This window comes from Prionailurus bengalensis, chromosome C1, assembly GCF_016509475.1.
Source record: "Prionailurus bengalensis isolate Pbe53 chromosome C1, Fcat_Pben_1.1_paternal_pri, whole genome shotgun sequence".
Lineage (NCBI taxonomy): Eukaryota > Metazoa > Chordata > Mammalia > Carnivora > Felidae > Prionailurus > Prionailurus bengalensis.
Window position 1 is genome coordinate 84,497,954 of NC_057345.1, and position 18,618 is coordinate 84,516,571.

Here is an 18,618-nt window from a genome sequence, read left to right on the forward strand (position 1 = left end):
CAGAGGAGAGGAGGGTGTGACAACTGGACCATCCCTTTCCACTATTAAGAGGCTGTTACAAATGGAATTTTAACTTACTAAATTCAATGACAAGAGCAGTGGAAAGTCTTAATTAGATGATCCTACTCCTCTCTTCAACCTAATTCCCAAATCAAACTATGTTCTGCCACTACCTAGTTTTTATATCTCTCTTCCCACATTGGTTATTGTTTCCATTTAATTCTCTGCTAGTGATGTGACAATTTCTTAAATAGCCCAGATAAAATACTTAGCATTACCTTCTACTTACCCTTTCATTCATTCTCCATGTCCCGACGTATGTAAAAAGTCCCCATCAGTTTTATCTTCTTGGTATCTCTGGAATCAGTGCCTTCTTTCTGTTCCCACTGCTACAAGCAGAGTTGTTCTACAGCTACTTCTGAGAACTGCTGAGGTAGTTTCATAAAGTCTGAGTCTTCTCATCTTCTGCCTCTAGTCTATCCCACATGCTCACAAGTATGCTGATGTTTCCAGAGCACACATTTTGCCACTCGAGGGGCTTGATCAGGCTGCACGCTGGCTCTCCTGCCTCCAGATTGTGTCCTCTACAGCCTTACTACTCAAGAGTCTATGAATCTATCACATCACCTGGGCGCTCCTTAGAAATGCAGTCACAGAACCCACTTTCCAGGCCAAATGAATCAATCTATAGGTTTCCAAGACTCCCCAGTGATTTGTTTGCACCTTACAATTTGAAAAGTACTGATCTAGAAGCACTGATGTAGGTTGTTTCACTTTGTTTCACAAATTCCTTTGTGTTTTTTATGGCCTAATGTGAAGTTATCTCTTACCTAAGAGTTTCTTCATTCTTCAGCTAGAATTAATTTCTTCACTGTGTGCTTCCCATAATACTGTTTTCAATCTTGTAATACTACATTGTCTTGTGAAGAGGTATTTATTTCTTATCTGTAAAATTGTGATTGCTTGTTTGTCTCCAATAGATTACAATTCTTGATGGTAAGGGAATAAGAACTTTAAATATTTATGGGATAAATATGTTAATGAATGATATGGCCTGTGACTTTTTTTCCCCTGTGTATAGACCCAGTTATTACAGTAATTTGCCAATGATCTGTTTTCAGTAAATTCAGTTTGTATTGTGTTGGTCTTTCCTATCAGGATACTAAACCAAATAGAATTAAAACAAATTGGTCTTAATAAATGGTCAGTAAATATTATTGCTGGATGACACAGAGCTATGTTAAGTGTCACTCCTGGACAAAATATCCTGTTTGGATTGTATTAGAAGAAATAAACACAAAGCAAACAAAACAAAACCAAAAACCCAAGGGAATCATTTAGGAACCTTCTTTTACCTGGAAAAATAATTTTTTTTTAAAGCCAGTAGCACCTATCTCAATCAGGAAGCTCAGTTGCAAGCAATGGAAACTAATTCTGGCAGGAAAGGAATGAAATGGTGAATATTAGCTGGCTCACAGAGTAGATTTGAAGGCTGGAAATGCAGGTGCAGAAAGGGATAGGCACCAGCAGAAACTATAGTCAATGTTATATTTGGAAAAGGGACTGGATGTTGTCTAGCCAAAAGATAAAAATCCATGGGAACCTTTAGCAAAGGTTTTTATGCAGACAACAGTATTTATTTATTTATTGGTCCATGACAATGGGGAGTATTATTAAAAATATTTTTGGAAAATGATTTCAAAAGTCTCCAGATTTGAATGGAATATACTCTAAAAAGTATACTTTATTGAGTTCTTATTTTTAAAGGTTTTTATACTTTTTTAGTAATCTCTACACCTAATGTGGGGCTCGATCATGACCCTGAGATCAGGAGTCCCATGCCTTTCCAGCTGAGCCAGCCTGGCGCCCCTACTGTATTGAGTTTTAAAGGTGGAATTTTATTTCTGTATCCTTGAGGTTCTGAGAGGATATTCTAATATAACTCTGCACTGATAACCTGCTACAGTTTTACAAATGAGTGTGATCAAAAAAACCAGATTCAATAGCTCTCGGTTGTAGTGTTCAAAATTTATTTTATTCTTGTATTTATTTGTATCCCACACTTTCCAAAGAGGACAGAAGAGGCTGTAATAAGACTAATTGTGAAGTTAAAATAAACTTTTACAGTTACTCCCTTTAGGAATGCATGTTAAAGTTTTCTCAATAAACAAGTGAAAATTTATATGCTTGAAAGATTTTCTGATTTAAATGGAATATTGTAGTAGCTCTGGAACTGCATATACCAATCATGCTGGATAACACAATGTTGATACCTATAGTGCTAATAAAAAAGGATAGAGTCAGGAAATCAAATTTATTAGCAAATACTGATGTAAAAAAATCAGTAAAATGCACTTATGATAAAACAGAAGGTTAAACCAGTAGTTTTAAAAATCAAAACTGAAATAATTATATATTTATATATAATGCACATATGTATGTATAATTATATATATATATATATACATAGTATGTGTGTGTGTATATATATATATATATATATATATATACACACACACACACATATGTTTGTTTTACTTTGAGAAATGCTTTGGTATAACATACTCTTTGTGATTGTTTTTAAACTAACTTCAGTGAGGTATAATTTATATACTATAAACTTCAGAGGTGAATGATTTTTGTTAATTAAATTTAATGAGTTGTACAATCATCACTGCAAACCGGTTTTAGACCACTTTTATATCCCCCCCCCCCCCACCAAATCCATCACATCATTTACAATTAATCTCTGTTTTTACTCCCAGTCATAGACAAGCACTAATCTACTATTTTCTGTCTCTACAGATTTGTCTTTTCAGGAAATTTCATATAAATTGAATCAGGCAATATGTGGTCTTTTGTCTCTGTTCTCTTTCATTTAGCATAATACTTTTAGGTTCATTTTCTTGTAATTTTATTATTTTTTAGTCATGGCTTTAATTTTTTGGTAGAAGAAATAAAATTTCTATTTTAAAATGAAAAAGGTTAGGGGTGCCTGGGTGGCTCAGTCAGTTGAGCATCTGACTTGGGCTCAGGTCATGATCTCACAGTTTGTGAGTTCAAGTCCCACGTCAGGCTCTGTGCTGATGGCTTGGAGCCTGGAGCCTGCTTCAGATTCTGTGTCTCCCTCTCTCTGTCCCCCTCCCCCACTCACACTCTGTCTCTGTCTCAAAAATAAAGTAAACATTTAAAAAAAATGAAAAAGGTTAATCATTTACAATAAAACATTAGAAAGAGAAATTCTACTTAATATTGAAAGCCTTATTATGTGTGATCAAAAGCAAATGGCAAACTCTTGGTATAGGAATCTTCAAAACTGGGGGAAAAAAAATCCCTAATTTGTTCTTTGGTACTAACTCTGAGAAAGTTAAGCGTGTGTATGCACATACATACATATATGCATACATACATAAATGCATTTTTATATATTTAATTGAACACTGAATGATTATTTTCATCAACTTTCACTAGTTATGCTGTAGTACAGGCCACAAGATCTCAGTGGCTTGCTTATAATAAAAGCTTATTTCTTTCTCGTAAACCTGTCAACTGTAACTGAACTGTGAGTCTGTTCCAAGTTTTGAGTCTGTTACACATGTCTTCTTCATTTAGGGATCAAGACTGAAGGAGAGACTCCTAACTGGGACATGACATTCCTCTGGCAGAGGGAAAAGAATATGAGTGCTGGTGGAAATAGGCAATGGCTTTCAAATCTGCCCAGATATATGCCATTATCCAAATAAGTCACTGATCAAATCCATTGCGGTGGGAAACTAATCCTTCCATAGGAGGTGCTGAAAGTCACCTGGCAGTTGACTAGGAGATATAATCTTCTCATAGGAAGACAGAGGGTCACTGGGAACAATCATATCATCTCCCACAATGGTCTTGTGACAAAGTTATAGGCAAACAGCATATTGGACCTCTCTGAATAAGTAAAACCATTTTTTTCTATAGGTATTAAATACAAAAAAGAAAATTGTCCACTAGGTAAGAAATTATCCAGTCATTAGTCCAATCAGCTAATGCTTATGATAGTCTCAAGCCCATATGAATCCTTAAAAACCTCTAGTTGTACAACAGATTTCTTGCTTTGGACAATGAATGTGGAACATTCATTTATCGTGGAGTTCTCCCATCCTGTTTTTCAAGACCTATAGAATGAGGATGTGAATACTTAATAATTCTGAGGCAGTTCATATTAAAATGAGTTTTGTTGTTTATACCTTCAAAGCTGTTTGCTTTGTTGCAGCCATTTGCCACCTTTCTGGTCCTCCCGCATTCTGAGGACCTTTCCTGTCCTGTCATAGACTTCATTGGTTTTCCAGACCAGAATCCGTTTCCCTCAGTGTTTTTCATGATTGGCTCCTTCTCAACATTACCTCCTTAAAGACACTTTCCCTTATAGCTCTGTCAAGAGCATCCCCCTTGCTCCCTGCCTTTAACTCCTTAACCCCAGCAACCCACCCTACTTTTTTGGGGGAATTTACTCCCTTGTTTATCAATACCTATTCATATCTGGATTTTCTTGTTTTTTCTCTATCTTTACTTATTATCTCCAACCCTCCCACTTAACTAAAGCATAAACTTCATAAGAGCCTCAGAAGCATGCCAGTCTTGGCTGCTGTTACAGCCCCAATCCAGTGCCTGACACATGCTTGACATTCAGTGAGCATTTGTAGAATGAAGTAAAGCTGCTATACTGGGTGCTTTTTGTGTGCGCACATGTGCTGCAAGTGATGGTTGAGCTTTGGCTCTGCCAGTTGAGATCAGCGATTTATTATCATCCCTTGTGGTTGATAAACTTATGATTTATAAAATGCAGATGATGATAATTGCACTGGCTTCCATCATGTTATTGAGATGATGAAATGAAATAGAGTAAGTATATGGTGCAAAGGCACAGTCGCTGTCCTGTATTTGCTATTTAGAAAATTTCAGTATTTGCTATTATGGTATATAAATATAAGATTAATGTTTTTAAGTTTTATAAGCATCTATTTTGCACTTGTAATGAGATCTTCAGAGACTCACACACGTATTTGTTCCTGTACATTTTTTAGTTACTATTGAGAGTGCTACTGGAATTCTGGTATTGTCTTTTTTTTTTTAATTCTTTTTTTCTTAATGTTTTTATTTATTTTTGAGACAGAGAGAGACAGAGCATGAGCAGGGGAGGGCCAGAGAGAGAGGGAGACACAGAATCTGAAGCAGGTTCCAGGCTCTGAGCTATTAGCACAGAGCCCAATGCGGCGCTCGAACTCAAAAACTGTGAGATCATGACCTGAGCCGAAGTCAGACGCTCAACCGACTGAGCCACCCAGGCGCCGCTGGTATTGTCTTTTAAATGCTTTATTACAGGCTTACTCATTTTATTGCTCTTTCCTTTATTGCAGGCTTTGCAAATATGGCATTTTTTACAAATTGAAGGTTTGTGGTAACCCTGTGTCAAGCATATCTGTTGGCACCATTTCCCAACGGTATTTGCTCACTTTGTGTCTCTGTGTCACATTTTGGAAATTCTTGCAACATTTCAGTTTTTAGCTATTATTATATTTGTTAATGGTGACTGTGATCAGTGATGTTTGATGTTGTTATTGTCATTTTTTGTGGGGTGCCACAAACTGCAACCATATGAGACGGCAAACTTAATACATAAATGTTGTGTGTGTTCTGGCTCCTCCACTGACAAGTCATTACCCTGTTGCTGTCCCCTCTCCTTGAGCTTCCCTATTCCCTGATGCACAACAATATTGAAATTAGGCCAATTAATAACCCTACAGTAGCCTCTAAGTGTTCAAGTGAAAGGAAGAGGCACATGTCTCTCGCTTTAAATGAAAAGCTAGAAATGATTAAGCTTAGTGAGGAAGGCATGTTGAAAGTCGAGATATTCCAAAAGCTTTGCCTCTTGCACCAAATAGCCAAGTTGTGAATGCAAAGGAAAAGTTCTTGGAGGAAATTAAAAGTGCTACTCCAGTGATCACACTAATGATAAGAAAATGAAACATCTTTATTACTCATATGGAGAAAGTTTCAGTGGTCTGGACAGAAGATCAAACCAGCCACAATATTTCCTTAAGCCAAATCCTAATCCAGAGCAAAGCTTTAACGCTCTTCAACTCTGTGAAGACTGAGAGAGATGAGGAAGCTACAGAAGAAAAGTTTGAAGCCAGCAGAGATAAGTTCATGAGGTTTAAGGAAATAACGCATCTCCATAACATCAAAGTCAAGGTGAAGCAACAAGTGCTGATGTAGAAGCTTCAGCAAAGTATCCAGAAAGTCTAGTAAAGATAATTAATGAAGGTGGCTATTTTAAACAACATATTTTCAGTGTAGAACAAACAAGTTTCTATTGGAAGAAGATGCCATGTACAACTTTCATAGCTATAGACAGGAGAAGTCAATGCCAGGCTTTATAGCTTCAAAAGACAGGCTGACTGTCTTGTTAGGGGCTACTGCTGCTGGCGACTTTAAGTTGAAGCCAGTGCTCATTGACTATTCTGAAAATCCTAGAGCCCTTAAGAATTATAAATCTACTCTGTGCTCGATACATGGAACAATAAAGCCTGGATGATAGCACATCTGTTTACAACCTGGTTTACAGAATATTTTAAGTCCACTGTTGAGACCTCCTGCTCAGGAAAAGAAAAAAAAAAAGAGTCTTTTCAAAATATCGCTGCTCATTGACAATGCACCTCATCACCCAAGATCTCTGATGGAGATGGACAATGAGATTAATATTTTCACGCCTGTTAACACAACATCCATTCCACAGCCCATGGATCAAGGAGTAATTTCAACTCCTTAAGTCTTACCATTTAAGAAATATGATTCATAAGGCCATAGCTGCCATAGTGATTTTTCTGATGGATCTGATGGCAAAGTAAATTGAAAACCTTCTGGGAAGGATTCACCATTCTAGATGCCATTAAGAACACTTGTATTCATGGGAAGAGGTCATGATATCAACATGAGCAGGAGTTTGGAAGAAGCAGATTCCAGCCCTCCTGGATGACTTGGGAGGGGCTCAGGACTTCAGTGGAGGAAGTAACTGCAGGTGTGGTGGAAATAGCAAGAGAACTAGAAGTGAAGCCTGAATATGTGACTGAATGGCTGCAATCTCATGATAAAACTTTCACAGATGAGGAGCTGCTGCTTATGGAAGAGCAAAGAAAGTGGTTTCTTGAGATGGAAACTACTCCTGCTGAAGATGCTGCGAAGATTGTTGAAATGATAGCAAAGTATTCAGGATGTGACTCAACTTAGTAAATAAAGCAGCAGCAGGGTTTGAGAAGACTGACTCCCATTTCAAAAGAAGTTCTACTGTGGGTAAAATGCTATCAAACAGCATCCCATGCTAAGAAGAAATCGTTCATGAAAGGAAGATCCAATTGATGAGGCAAACTTCACTGTTGTCTTATTTTATGAAATTGCCGCAGCCACCCCAACCTTCAGCAGCCACCCTGATAGGTCAGCAGCCATCAACATCAAGGCAAGGCTCTCCACCAGCAAAAAGATGATAATTCACTAAAAGCTCTGATGATGGTTAACATTTTTTAGCAAGGAAGGGTTTTGTAATTAAAGTATGTACTGTACATTTTCTAGACATAATGCTATTGCACACTTAATAAACTACAGTTTCGTGTAAACATAGCTTTTATATGCTCTGGGAACCACAAAATTCATTTGATTCACTTTATTGCAATATTCCCTTTATTGTGGTTGCCTGGAACCGAAACCTCAATATCTCTGAAGTGTGCCTGTGTGTGTATAGCTCCCTGTTTGAGTAATTCATGATAAATAGTATTAGTCATGTTATTTCAGGGGATAAGAATATTATTGGTACAGGTGTTTTAACTGTCTACTGGTTTTCTTGATACATTATAAGCATAGATTAAGTCTCTTCAGGAATGCCCTTAAGGTTGTTGATGTGGCTAGGTAACGAGGCAACTCAGCCTTTTCTCTGGAAACTATTTATAAAGATGGAGCTTTGGTGTAGGGGAGTAGTTTTAATTTAGTGTATGCCAGAATCCGTCCTGGTCATGCCTGTTAAGTGTACAGTCAATTGATAATGCTGTACCTTTTTTTTTTTTATTACATTCCTGAGTTGAATCTGCAGTGTTATCTGCCCATAGGACATATTTTCAACTTCTTCAAGGAATTCTGGTTAGAATAATTCTTTTTCCTGGCTTGCTCCACTTCTACTTAGTCATCACTGAATCCATAATAGGTAGTTGGCTGATACTGTGTTTAGTATGTTATCCAGTACCCCAAACTTATTTTAAGACAAGTTTAGGAGACCTTTGTCATTTGTGGATTTAACATTAGTGGCTTTAAATGGCTTCAGCATGCAGTAATATGACATATTGGTAAGGCACACATACAGGTACACCAGTGGTTTGGAGGACACACGTAGTGAGGGAGCCTCACCTTTCAGCCTTATCATCTTATGTGTTATTTATTTGTCCTTGCTTATATATGCAGTATTCTTTATGAGGTGAGTAAAGACAGTAAGTTTGTGTGTGTGTGTGTGTGTGTGTGTGTGTGTGTGTGTGTCTGAGTGTAAAGAATATATCCTTATTCTATTTGGACACACCTTTTATAACTTTTTAAATGAATTTTATTATGGAGTATTTTCATGCATGCAAAAATATATATATACAGCTCTTCTTCATTTACATTGGTGTTTCATCCTGGCAAACCCATCGTAAATTGAAAGTAGTATAAGTTAAAAATGTATTTAATACACCTAACCTACCAAACATCATAGCTAGCCTAGCTTACCTTAAACATGCTTAGAATATTTACATTAGCCTACAGTTGGGCAAAATCATCTAACACAAAGCCTATTTTATAATAAAGTGGTGAATAGCTCATTGACCTGAGATAATGAATTTGTTGAATACTGTCCTGAAAGTGAAAAACAGATTGGTGGTATGGGTACAGCATGGTTGTAAGTATATTGACTATTTACCTTTGTGATGATATGGCTAACTGGGACGCTGCTGTCCAGCAACCTGAGAGTATCATACTGCACACATATCACTAGCCCAAGAAAAGATCAAAATTCAACACCAAAGTATGGTTTCTACTAAACATGTATTCCTTTCTCACCATTGTAAAATTACAAATCATAAGTATTGCTATCTGGTTAAAAATAGGTGCGGGGGGGAGGAGCTGAGTAATGGAACATACTCTAAAGGGTTGTGGTAGGGTTTACATAAGATAATTTGTATAAAACTTTCAAGCAAGTGATGTGTATAACACATTGATTCATATTTTTTAATCCTCTCCTTAATCTTCTATGATCTAAGGTGAGATATGACCTCTCTGACTTACTAGAAACTCTTTTTTTAAGTACACTACATTTTGGGGGAGGTGGGCTGATAACAAATAACATCATTTGTTATGTCAAATAAAATGATTTGAAAAATTTCTATGGTTAGAATATAGCTTTGTAGTGCACAAAACCTGAGGAAGTCCAAGTACATTCAAGGCAACACTGTTAGAAAATAGAAATGCTAGAAACAGAAAAATGGATAAATAAATTATGGTATATGCATACAAGGGTATATATACTACATAGCCCTGGAAATTATGTCAAACAAGATTAGAGTGTTGTATGCCCCTTTATAGAACACGACACAGGCTGGCTTTTCCCCCAATCACATTTTCAACAGTGTTCCACAGAAGGCCTTTCTGATTTTTTATTATTATTATAAGCAGGCAGATTGGAAGGAGCTGTAAACCAAAACACAGCTGGTAAGTCTAAATTTAGGCCCATCAGGATGAGTGTCCCTCATAACACAGTTTCTCAAACTCCTTCCACTTTAAGTTGCTTTTTTTACCAGATGTCTCTTGGTGTGCGTGTTTCTTGCGCATCAGCAAATTTTATTTGCGTGGCCTTTTCATGCCATGATTCTGATTTATCACACTTCTCACATTGATTTTTTTCCCTCTACTTGTAAAAAGAAAATAGCTGTTTGTGCACAGATGGTGGATAGGATTTAGTATTATCAGAGTAATTCATGTTATATTTATGAGATGTTCCCAAGTAGCCTTTTACTGAGAGATAGGAAGGACAACTCTTAGGAAGGTCATATCTAACCTTTTAACCTGTTTCTTTAGTATTTATCTCCTGAGTATTCAAATATTGGCAAGCCATTGTTTATTTTAAATTTCAGCTATATATTTTATTTATTTCAGTAGTAGAACTTTGAAACCATCTGAGAGCATTAAAGGAGAGAGGCAAAAACGTTTCTCAGAAATTATTGGAGTTGCTTGTTAACCTGTAAGAAAATGAGTGAATGGAGCAAGGATGAAATACTGTAATCATCACTCCTTCCTTCTTTTCTACCCTTGCTTCCTTCCTTAGATCTTTATTGTGTACTACTCTATGTATAGAAATGCTGTCAGTTTGCTAGGCTGCCATAACAGAGTACATAGATTAGGTATCTGAAATAAGAGACGTTTATTTTTTTCACAGTTCTGGAATCTAGAAGTCTGGAATCAAGGTGTCAAGGGGGTTGGTTCCTTCTGAGGGCAATGAGGGAAGGATCTGTTCCAGGCCTCTCAACCTGACTTGTAGATGGCTGTCTTCTCCTTGCGTTCCTTAACGTTGTCTTCCCTCTGTACATGTCTCTGTGTCCAAATTTGTCCTTCTTATAAAGACACTGGTTATATTGCATCAGGACCCACCCCAATGACCACATTTTGACTTGATATCCCCTATGAAGACCCTGTCTCCAAATAAGGTCACATTCTGAGGTATGGGGTCTCAGGTCAATTTTGGAAGGACACAATTTGACCTATAACCAATGCTTATAATAAACCAAAAGTAGGGGTGCCTGGGTGGCTCAGTGAGTTAAGCATCCATATCTTGGTTTCAGCTCATGATCTCACAGTTTGTGGGTTGGAAACCCCGTCGGGCTCTTTGCTGGCAGTGCAGAACCTGCTTGGGATTCTCTCTTTCCTCTCTATGCCCCTTCCCCCACTCACGGGCATGCACTCACGCTCTCTCTCTCTTTCTCTGAAAAATAAATAAACTTCAAAAAAAAAAAGTAACAAGGAAAACTTATACTTAGTTGGTAAGTGATTGTGTCAATACATTTCAATATCATGTTAACACAATTCTAACTAATGTCTGTTTATTTCAGTAAAGTCATTTAAGTGGTTTCTCTTTAGATGGATGTGTTGGTTTGGAGTAAGGGTAAAAGACAGTGACTTCTTGCAATAATTTGGCTTCACTATTATACATGTTCACATCTCACCCTGAAATCATCCCAAGATTTTTGGGGTATGTGTGCATGCACGTGTGTGTTTTCACTATGCTAGCTGTAAGAAAGATATTCAATGTTATTTAAGAAGTAGAGGGGCGCCTGGGTGGTGCAGTCGGTTAAGCGTGACTTCAGCCAGGTCACGATCTCGCGGTCCGTGAGTTCGAGCCCCGCGTCAGGCTCTGGGCTGATGGCTCAGAGCCTGGAGCCTGTTTCCGATTCTGTGTCTCCCTCTCTCTCTGCCCCTCCCCCGTTCATGCTCTGTCTCTCTCTGTCCCAAAAATAAATAAAAAACGTTGAAAAAAAAATTTAAGAAGTAGAGAATTATCACACAGATAAGTTCCCTTCTGCTTTTATCTCTTGAGGAAAGAAAATGAAATTATGTACTTTCATTGTCCAAAACATCATAAGATAATGGACATCTATCTAAATGCTAAGAATAAATGAATGTATAAATAAAGTTTGGGGGTAGAGGTGGGGAGAGAGAAAGAGATAGCTAACAGGAGAAAGGAGCCCACATTATTGTGGGGGCGAGACCTTTGTTTATAAAGAACAAATTTTAATGATCCATTTCCCCTGAAAAGCATCCACTACAAAAGGTTAAATGGAGGGCTTTTTTGGTTAATTGCTTCTTTGGATCTTCTCAAACACTTATTTTCTTCTCTTATTCCTGTCCAAATGTAAATCTTTTAAGTATTGTCATTATATTTTCTTAACTTTTTTTTTGAAGTGAATATAAAACTCTTCGGATAGTCAGTTTTATTGAGGTTTTAAGAATGTTCTTGAGTGATTCATAGTAATTTAAATCCTTCTACTGAAATCTTGGATGTTGCTAAATTTCAGCCTGTAATTTTCTTCCTCTGCTCGATATTGAAGCATATTTTTGACACCACACTATGCTCACTGGAATTGTGAGCCTTTGGAAATTCATGCAGATCTTTCCCACTCTACAAAAGGATGCATTTAAGCAGAAAGAAATAGAATGCTAAATTATGTAGTAGGTATAAGAAATGGGTTGTGGTGAGTTAAGAGGGTGATTACAAAGAATACCAAAGCACACAGTTGTGTGCAGTGTCAGGGAAATTTAAAGTACGTTTGCTCATCAAATTAAAATTTGTCAGCTTTAAAAGCTACTACAGCCTTTACCCCCACCCCCACACCCCACTATCTCAAAGTAGAGCATTCTTGTGAAACCTTTTGTAAGCGAAAATGATATAAAGCAAAGGAGCAATTTCCATTAATCTATTATGGAGAAAGTTTTTGAGCATTCCAAGACCCAAAAAACAACCTCTCTTAGGCTTTTCCGAAAGCTTAGGATACATTTTGCTAAAGGATGCGCAAAATAAATTGGGATAAAGCACAGATGCACATAGGCACAGTTCAAGTCATGGAGTTTGACGCCACAACGCTGAGTGTAGTTCCTGGGGAAGGAGCTTGGTGGCGCCACCCTCACTGCTTGGGATGTACACTACCTCTATGAGGGCTTGCTGCAGAACAGTTACTGAACACTATTTTCCCCTTTTTCCATGTGAGCGAAAATCCTCTTTGGATTGCAAAAACGTGTACTTAAGTAATGAAGTGGCTATACTGTATTTGATATATACTGTATATAGAGAGTTTTGTGCATGCTGATGGCACATTTATTTGGAACCTCTAAATTATGTTTTTAATGGCTGTTTAGTGTTCCATTGTGTTAGCATTCCATAATTTATTTTGATAAGCCCAATGTGATCCCAGACATTTTAAATTTCGTATTTAATTATGCAGCATTGATGAGTTAAGAAGTCAAATATAATCCGAGTTTTTTTTGCCCAATGGCCATAGACAACTGTTTTAACTTATTCCAGTAGTTCCTACTGTCTTTGAACATATTTTGCACAGTGTTGACACTAGCAATTTTAATACCTTTCTCCATATATGTTTATTTTAGAATATTTGGAAATATAGAAACTCATAGAAAACTATTAACCTCAACAGCAATTCCAACACCTGAAATAACTTCTGCTAACTTTTTTGGTATAGCTTGCAAGTTTGTGCTATCTCTCTCTCTCTCACTCTCTCACTCTCTCACTTTCTGTTTCTCCTATCCTCTCTGTCACACACACATAAACACACATATACACATAAGAATCTAACTGTACACAAATTTTATGTTATTTTCTTTTAATAACATACTATGAACCTTTTTCCAGCAACTGTATTCTAAGTTACTTCTAAAACATTACTTTTAATCACTTTATTGTATTCTATCACATGGATAAACTTTATGGTAGCCTATCATAGGGATATACCATAATTTATTTTGCTAAACTTTTGTTGCAAAACATTTATTGTCTCTATGTTTTTCTGTGTCTGATTAACCCACTTACTGTCTTAGTTGTCTTCTATTCCTTGGTCTAAGTCATACCTCAATGTTTTTCCTTTCACAAATCATTTTGTAATCACAATAACCTGAACTTTTTTTTTAATTTTTCAATGCGTATTTATTTTTGAAAGAGAGAGCGAGGGAGAGAGAAACAGAGTGCAAGCTTAGGAGGGGCAGAGAGAGGGAGACACAGAATCCCAAGCAGGCTCTGAGCTCCAAGCTGTCAGCACAGATCCTGATGTGGGTCTGGAACCCATGAACTGTGAGATTGTGACCTGAGCCAAAGTCCAACGCTTAACCAGCTGAGCCACCCAAGTGCCCCTAATCTGAACGTCCTTAATTTGAGCAACTGTTGTTCTTACCTCTTCACCTGGTGTGTCTTACCCTAATATCTCCTGTATTATTGCATTGAGGGGTTAACCAAATGCTGTATTGTAGTTCACATAAACTAACTTTTTGTGTGGAAAGAGCCTTGAGAACAGGGCTCTGGATGTAACTGATGCTTCCAAAGTGTTTAAGTTGATTTGTTTTGAGGGGAAAAATAAGTCCATATTATGATTTCAATCTTTTTTCATTCCTAGTACTGCAAGAAAGTTCCTTTTCTTAAAACGTCAGGATCTGCTACAATTTCCTATATTAATGCATTTAGAAGTTGTATTATTTTAGCCTTTGAGGTGGGAGAGATTTTGCAGATTTTTAGCTCCATCTCCTCAATTTAGCCTTGAAAGGCTGAATTAATTGTTCAAAGTTACCTGTTTAGTCAGTGTCAGAGAAAGAACTAGAACCTAGTTTTTGGCCTCCTTTGTAATGTAATGTAATGTAGTTTTGTTTTGTTTTGTTTTTCTGGCTAGGACTGGCCAACTCTGTTGCTAAGTTTGATGGACTTGATTGCAGAATTCATCTCTATGTGTGTTGGTTAACTTTAGTCTGTTCATAACATAGCAAAAGACAAAATTTTTGATTCTGAAATCTGGATTCTTACTTTTAGAGACTAAGAGTTGTATTTAAAAGAAAAAGTATAGAGTTGGAAACATCATTATATACTACTGAAGAAATAACTCAGATGTCATATTGATACTGTTAGTTTTATCTTTACATATGAAAAGATGTATTTAACATTTACTGCATATTATCCTTTGGTTTCATTTAAAATTTTTTGTTAAAAAAATAACATCCAGCCTTCCCTTCCCTTTCTTTAAAAATGATGCCTGAGGATGGGGCACCTGGGTGGCTCAGTTGGTTAAACTTCCAACTTCAGCTCAGGTCATGATCTCACAGCTTACCAGTTCAAGCCCCGCGTCAGGCTCTGTGCTGACAGCTCAGAGCCTGGAGCCTGCTTTGGATTCTGTGTCTCCTTCTCTCCCTGCCCCTCCCCCAGCTCATACTCTGTCTCTCCGTCTCTCTCAAAAATAAATAAACATTAAAAAAAAAAATGATGCCTCCGGAAACAACCAGCATGTCCAAGGAAGTAGCCAGTAGGATTGGGGCTGACGAGGGATCCAGTGTGGTTGTGAGTAAATATAGGCTGCTTGGCTTATGTGGTCAGGTCTGAGAAGACAGCTGGCCTGGATAGGAGATTAGTTACAGGTAGGAAGATTGAGCATATAAGTAAATATCTTCAGGATAATGGGAGCCAGGCTTCTCTCTGCTGGAGAAGAGTTACAAACATGGGAAGAGGGGAGGCTGGAAAAGTCAAATGGTATCAAATTGTAATTGGAGGTATCAGTGTGAACTCCTAGGATTTAATATCTATTTATATTTCTATCGATCTGTATATATCTACATCCAGATGTGTATCTGCGTGTGTGTGTGTGTGTGTGTGTGTGTGTGTGTGTGTGTTATACATACATTTCCTATCATTCATATCTTGGTTTCCAAATTCCAGTTTCCTCTAAAAGGAACCAGAGCTCCTTAGAGAAATATCTGATTCCATAACTGGGTCAGGGAAAGTATAAGGTAAAGCTGAAACATCTTATTTTGCCAAGTTATGTTATATAAAGTGCTCTGGAATAATGAAGACATATCAAAAACACAGAGGTGCCAGCATTAAGGAGCTCCCACTAGGCAGGTTTGGATACTTACAACATCAAAATAAATTACAGTATTTATGGATTACAACCCATTGAGTAACATAGGAATTGTGAGTCTATACTCACATAATTAAGTAAATAAATACTCTTTATTCTCCTTAGTAGGAAACCTACTGATAATGTCAAAATTGAAAAAAAAAAAGCAATACGTATATTATTTTCAAATAAGGAATGTAACAAGGAAAAAAAAACAGCAAATAGAGTTCTGCATTTGCTTCTGAGAAGCATGACATGGGAATAGCAATTCTGGAGAAGAGGAAGCTGCTTTTTAATTTGTCTTGTTTTATTTTAAACTCTGTAGAATTATTTGACTTTTAAAAACTATAAATATACTTTTTTATTTTGAAATAATTTCAAACTGGGAGAAAAGTTGCAAGAATATCACAAAGAACCTAGATTTCCCAATTATTGCCATTTCACAACTTTCGCTTTATCTGTCTGTATGCTAAGTTGAGTACATTGGAGACTTGCTGTTTCATTACTCCTAAATAGATCTGTGTGTATTTAAAAAAAAAAAAAAAAAAACAGGGACACTCTCCTACTTAATCACAGTATGCATATACAAATCAGGAAACCATACAGACACAATACCACATTCCCATCCACAGATCCTTTCACATTTCTCCAGTTGTCCCAATAACAGTTCAGAAAGAAAAAAACAAAGGTTCTCATCCTTTGGTACAGAATCCAGTTCAAGATCACATGTTGTGTTTAGCTATTATGTCTCTTTGGTCTTCAGTCTGGAATAGTTGCTCATCTTCCTTTTTTCCATCATAGTAATTGCATTTTTGAAGCTATTTATAGGCAATGTCTCTTCCCCTCAAACATATACAGTATATATATTTTTTCTTCTGACCATAAGTATAATTATATCACCATTTTTAGTTAAATTCAAAATTAAGAACAATTTATTTTTATTCAAAGTCAAGGCCATAGAGTGAACTATGATTACATTTTAATTCTTGTACACCTTTTGTTTTCTTGAGAGTTCACCATTCATTATTCCTTCATTCATTCATTTTCTCTATCCCTTCCTTTCTACTTCTCTTGCATTCTTTCCATCTTGGCTTTCTTTGCACCCATCACAATTCATCTACAATGTCTAACATGGCATGCTTCCTGTCATGTTTAAACATATCAGGTACTCTGTCACCTGCCTTCCTTTCCTTTCCCTTCCTTCCTTCCTTCCTTCCTTCCTTCCTTCCTCCCTCCCTCCCTCCCTCCTTCCCATTCTCCCCCTCCCTCTCCTCTCCTCTCCTCTCCTCTCCTCTCCTCTCCTCTCCTCTCCCCTCCCCTCCCCTCCCCTCCCCTCCCCTCCCCTCCCCTCCCTTCTCCTTCCTTCCTTCCTTCCTTCCTTCCTTCCTTCCTTCCTTCCTTCCCTCTCTTTTTTTTCCTCCTTCCTTTGCTCACTCCCCTGTCTCTTTCTCTCTATCCACCTCCCTTCCTGCCTCTCTTCCCTTATTCTTTTTCCCTGTTCATCTTCCTGCCTCCCTGGTGACTCTGTCTTCCTGACCCAGTCTGTATAGGTTGTTCTTTAGTTCTGCTGCAAAGCTGTCAACGTGGAACATAATTTCATGATCATCCAAAGAATTTCATGTAGTTCTCTTTTCTGTTGAATCTCCTGTTTTTAGATCCTATTTCCTCTTGTTATATGCCTTCATATAGTTTTGGAAAATTAAAGAAGCTTCCAAAGAATAAATGGATGGGAAATCAGTTTTTGAAATCTTTTATATCTGAAATGACTTTAATCTACTTGTATACTTGAATGACAGTTTGTTTGGCTATATAGAGTTCTAGGTAGAAGATATTCTCCTCTCAAAATTTGGAAGATATTTGGTAGTCATTTAGTGTCCCGTGTTACCATTGAGAAATCTGGAGCCATTCTGATTCCTGAGATTTCTGTTGTATTTTACCTGTTTATATTCTCTCTGGAAGCTAACCTGTATTGTGCAATGTCATGGTAATTGCAGGAGCACTTCTGACCCCACCACTGCCCCCATTCATTTTGAGGAGGCAGGAAAAGCCCTATCAACCTGGAAACACTTCAGTTCAAAGCACATTTTCCTCTTCATTTTATGGAATTCGTTTTATTCAGGCACTACCTGCCTGGATCCCTTAATTTTTAAAAACACTTCCTTCTCCTTTCCATCTTTTGTCCTTTTATTTCAACTTAGTTCTTGAGTTCTATCTTTCAAACTTCCTGTTGAGTTGTTATCCTATTATCATATTTCAATTTTCATGAGCCTCCTTTTTTATTGTCTTGCTGCTGTTTTCTGAATTTTTTAACAATATAACTCCTGTTTTTATTCATGAATTTGGTATCATTCTTATCTCTGATGATTTCATCCATTTTTTTAAGCATTCTGTTCTCTAACTGCTTCCTGTCTTCTGTTTGTGAATTTTCTTTCATATCAGAGGCTTTTCGCATATTTAGATATTTCATAGTTTCTACATCAGGTAATAAAAAGCGGAGTAGATATTCATCATGTACGGTAAGGGCTTCAGAGCAGGGTGATTATGCAGAGACCTGGCTCACTCATCAGGGACTGCAACTGTTAGTTTTTTTTCTTGGAATGGCAAGCTAAGAGAGGAACCCTCCAACCACTGGGTGGAATTTTGTGCATTGATGCCAGAATTCATAGGGCCAGATGAGGGGAGAGAGTTGGCTATCTTCCCATCTCGTATGTAGGACTTTTCTTTGCTATCTCTTCCTCCCTTCTGCCTGGCACCCTTTTCAGAGACATTTCTGAAAGTAAACTTCCACTTTTTTGCAAAACTGGGGAAGAAATGTCACCTGGTGGCTTGGGGTAGGTGAGGGAATCTAAGGTACTGACTCTCTTGTTTTATTAGCTTCTCAACCAGTCCTCTGGTTTTAGCTCTGTCAGCA

General features: G+C 37.3%; 1 protein-coding gene across 3 annotated transcripts in view; it reads left to right on the plus strand.

The window, feature by feature from the left end:
- The window catches only part of SNX7 (sorting nexin 7), a 174,543-nt gene that overhangs the window by 72,324 nt on the left and 83,601 nt on the right, over nucleotides 1–18,618 (plus strand). The window lies entirely within an intron of this gene.